The 4,791-nt window shown below is 40.2% G+C and overlaps 1 non-coding gene across 1 annotated transcript; it reads right to left on the bottom strand.

Annotated features, from left to right (window-relative positions):
* Window positions 1-3,445: 3,445 nt before the first annotated feature.
* On the bottom strand, window positions 3,446-3,517 carry SODALDRAFT_t82. Its single transcript has one exon. It is a non-coding gene; the product is annotated as a tRNA-Thr (tRNA).
* Between the last annotated feature and the right edge of the window lie 1,274 nt (window positions 3,518-4,791).

The raw sequence follows: 4,791 nt of genomic DNA, 5'->3' as shown, positions 1-4,791 counted from the left end.
CGCGTAATTAAGCGCACCCATATATATACCTGCGATCGAACCCTGGAGCCTAGGGAACTTCGGGGAGCGCGCACCACCACTTAAGGACAAGTCCCGGACTAATAATTCTGCTTCGTATATTCTTTACTTTTATATACAGGTTATATAAATAACTAGATACTCGTTATAGAATTAGTCTCCTTAATAGACTCGTGCTATAGCTTTAGGGCTATATACACGTATTACATTTAAAAAAAAAGTGGCGTTATAGGCTATTAATAGCCTGCTTTATCTAAGCCTTATATTATTCCTTATACGTAATAACGATATCATTTACATAGAAAAACAGGATTAAACCCCGACGTAGAAACTAACACGGTTCTTATCGCACTATTTAGAAACCGTCCGCCAATAGGACAGCCAAAAAGTGCTTTTACTAAAATAATAAGGACTCTTTAAGTCTATTTAACGCCTTTTAAAGGTATAAATAAGTTCTAGGGCTAGAAAGCCTGGGGGCGGGTATATAAAGATATCGTGGGGGAGGGGCGCATATATAAACGCGTTAATAATATCGAATTATAATAGCGTATAGTTAAAACAGGCAGCGATTACTATTAATGCGCGCAATAACCGTCGGGCTAATATAGGTTTATACGTCTCCTTCGGGGAGGATGAATATTACAAATCTCCTCGTACTACTAGCCTTTCTTTATATTTATATAAAAATCCATACTTATCGACTTCATATATTATTACCTATATCGAGTTTAGAACCTACTTTCTATCTTTTACGGACGCCGGCACCCGTATCTATAACCCTATCTCTTCGTGGCTCTATAGGTAGTCTTCTTATACCTGTCAGAATAGGTGGCCGGAAGGGTATAAGAGTATATCGCGAGGGCTTTTCGGAGGACGAGGGAGATCGTTATAATAGATCTTCGAGGCCGCCGGGGCGGTGCTTCCTAAGGTTACTATTAGGGGTATGTTTCCTGAGACTATTATCGGGGCTATAAATTTGAGTAATAATGATAAACGCCGCTATAGCGTTATAGGAGTAGTCCTTTTTAACCGTAATTTAGTAAGCGGAATCCTATCTAAGCTGCGTATATTTAAGGCGTGGCGGCTAGTATTAAACGTAGCTACTTAGCTATCTCTTTACTAGCTATTTCTTTACTAAATTAGTCGCGCTCCTCTATATAATAGAAGCCCTATAAACGTAGCTATAGGCGTATGGCAGCACCGTATTCCTTTATCCCGGAACCCTATAGCCGTAACCGTAAAGATATCACGATTTCCTTATATAACGGCTACTATTAGCGCTATAACCGACGGCGGGGTTACTAGTAAAGAGGTAAGTAATAGACTACGTAGCTATAAACCCTCCTTAGTTATTATGTATGCCTTATAACCATAGGCTTAAAGATATAATAAAATCGGCATTCTATTAAAAAGATCCTTATATAGTGTTTTCTAATTCTTATCATTATACGGCCTTCGTGCCGTGCGGTTATAGACGTACGTAGCCGTGGAAATAGCCTTAGGCTGTATAAACGGCAGTAGTTTTACGTAGATATTTATCGCACGACCTTTTAAGATTACTATAATAGTAGTATATTCTGCACACCTATTCTGCGTTTGAGTATCGGTAGTAGATGCCTTTAAAAAGATGCCCTCTTAGCGTAGGAATTAGGTGATATCGTGAGATTGAGTTGGCTTATTATTAGCTTCGAAAGCACGTACCTTATAGCCTAATTAACGGTCTACCTAGACGAGGAATTCCTTGACTATTACGAGGATATCCGCTACTAGTTTACTCTTTATAACGTAGGTGGCTGTAAAGCCCCTATAACGGTCGGTGAAAAATATAAGCCATGAATCCCCATTGGACGTTTATTTAAAATCCGTGGAATTAATCGCCCACTATTCCACTACGTAGGTTACTACTATATAAGGGTGCCTGCTAATATGCCGTTTTATCTTTACGAGCTTATAGGCCACGTAGTCGATAGTTATTAGTCCCTGAATTTTAACCCCCTACGTCTGCTTTCCTAGGTGCCTAAGCGGCTTAGGGATAGTATACCCTAGCCGTGGATACTATAAGATGCCCTCCGTAGTGCCTAGATATCGTATCGTCGATTTTCAGATAGAAGAAGAGCCTAGAAAAGTAGGGGTAGATTAGTCAGAATCGCGGGGTATATACTTAATAATAGTCTAATCGAAGTGATAACTTAGCTAATATAGTATTAATCCGTTAGCATAGCGAAGGCAGTTATTATTTAGTGGCTTCTAACCCTACTAGTATCCTCGGAGTCGTAACTGTTGATAAAGGTCACTGGAAGCGGAAGAGAGGAAAAATAAAGAAGAGGTAAAGTGGTTGAATTATAGAAAAAAAGGTCTGCTGTTCTTCTATGGAAGACATAATAAAGAAGGGATGAATATTATCTATAGAAGAGGGAGATTACGCTATATATATAATGCTAGTGGACCCACCTTGTCTAGATACGTTAGAGGTAGAAGGCAGAAAGTCTCGTATAAAGCTTAGGCCCCTTAGAGGTCCTAGGGCTCTACAGGCTCCCCTAAGCTACTACACGCTTAGGCCTTCGATAGGTTCCCCGGAAGTATCGAACGCTTAGGCCCCTTATAGGTCCTAGTGCCCCTGTAGGCTTACTAAGGCTAGCTAGATATTTGAGGTCGCCGAATAAGTAGGTTCCCGAGTGCATGTATTACTAAGCGTATAGGTTTTATAGTTATAGTATAGCTCTAGTACTCTTCTATATAGTAAGCTTAGGTTATAGCTTAATAGTAACTATTACTCTAAGATTAAATTATAAGTAAAATCTTCATAGTATACGATATTTAATAGCCTAAAATTAAGGCCTCCTATTAGTAGGGTTAATCTCACGGTTATATTAACATAACCTTTAATAGGCAGGGACGAATTACCTACGGCTATATAGTCTCCCTATATAGTAAGGATAAAATCGGAAAAGGGGAAAAAATCGTTAAAGATATAGATTTTTTTTATTTTTTTATTCAATACGCGTATACAGCCCTAAAGCTATAGCGCGAGTCTATTAAGGAGACTAATCCTATAACGAGTTAACTAGTCTATGTATATGAACCCGTTAATAGTAAAGTGAAAATCCTTATACTAGCTCTTTTTGCATAGAGCTATGGCGGAACCAGTATCATTATTCCGGGAAGTGTCTTGTTTGTTACGCGCTCCTTAAAGGCCCTAGCTTCGAAGGCCTAATCGTAGTAGTTATGTGTGTGCGCTTAATTACGCGTGGTAGGTACGTACCCTCCCCCCCTAAGGAGGGTACGTACCGGAGGCAGTGTGGTTCCACTTATTAGCGCACAAGCTAACAAATATCTCCCCGAATATGCAGGGACCCCTATAACGTGCAGGAGCTCCGGGTAAGTCGCGCGCGAATTCCTTTTTATAAAAGAACTCGCGCACGACGATTAAGAGGAGTGGGATTCGAACCCACGGCCTTGCGCGGCCACTAGGCGTATCTACCACCTACGCTATCCCCCCTAAGATATAGATTATAGCACCGGAATCGAGGATAGTAAAGGCTTAAAAAGGGTAGCTAGTAGTAGCGGTTCCTGCTATAAAGCTAGCAGTATAGGAGACGCTGCTATAGACGCTGCTATAGTCGAGTCACGCCTTTTTAAGCTATATAGAGTCCCGGCTTATATCCTTCTTTACCTTCTTTACTGTACGTAGTTCTTCTACTTCCGCGCGTATCGTAGGGTCGTATTTAAGAATCTATTAGATAGTTATTTTTATACTCTTAAAAGGAGACTAGTTATTATATACAGTTCCCGGGAATAGATAGAAGCAGGCGTGAATATAGTAACTAGGTATAGCGTATACGCGGTATATCTACGCCTTTTATAGGGTAAATTAGCGGCGTTTAGAAGAGTAATAGTTACCTAAAGCAGGAGAAGGTATAGTTATAGATCTAGCAGTAGAGGGATTCGTAGCTTTATTCTTCCCACGGCCACCCTTCTTAGGCTTAGCCGTGGGATTTAAGGTATTTTCGCCCTTATCGCTTCTAGTATATAGTGCCGGGAATACTATAACGCGGTGGCTTCCGCGTTTTCCTTAGTCTTTAAGTCTAGTCTTAATATATTGTTAACTAAGGGTATAAAGTTCTTCGGGAAGCAGTACTTTCTTATCTAAAAGACGTCCCTCGGTATCGGTCTAATTGCGTCTAGCGATTATAAGTATCTCCTTAAAGAAGTCTACTACCTAGATATACGTTACGGGCTTCGGTAAAACCCCTTAAGGCGTAGTAGCAGCTTCTACCATCTAGATATTCACTTCTATAACTTCTTTAGGGTTATTGGCGCGCTTACGGACGTGTGTATTATACTCTTCGTAGGTGTTAACGCGGCGGGATACTATATAGTAAGCAGTATTGCGGCGGACAACTTTAAATCCCTTTTTAGGCGTGGTATTACGTAGTCGTAGCTTACGGCTTTAGTCGATAGTATTAGTTTATTAGGGTAAAATAGTCATGATAAGCTTAATGTACTTAGCATAGTTATCTCTCTATATTTTCTAGCGTTATATCGCCGAATCGTAGGCGCGTTACTTAGTGAGTGTTAGATCTGACTACTACGAGGGCGTAGCTTCTACTTATAGGGTTATATATACAGGCTAGAAGTTAGCATAGGAGGTAAAATAGGATTATTAGGGCGTAGATATTCCTAGACTTCGTTATTAATGACTATAGCTTCGTAGTGGCTATGCTAGAGCTTATAATTGCAATAGGGTGTATAGATAACAGGCTTATACTCCGA

Source organism: Sodiomyces alkalinus (assembly GCF_003711515.1).
Source record: "Sodiomyces alkalinus F11 unplaced genomic scaffold SODALscaffold_3, whole genome shotgun sequence".
Lineage (NCBI taxonomy): Eukaryota > Fungi > Ascomycota > Sordariomycetes > Glomerellales > Plectosphaerellaceae > Sodiomyces > Sodiomyces alkalinus.
The sequence above is the reverse complement of the archived record's forward strand: the minus strand, read 5'-3'. Positions and strand labels throughout refer to the sequence as shown.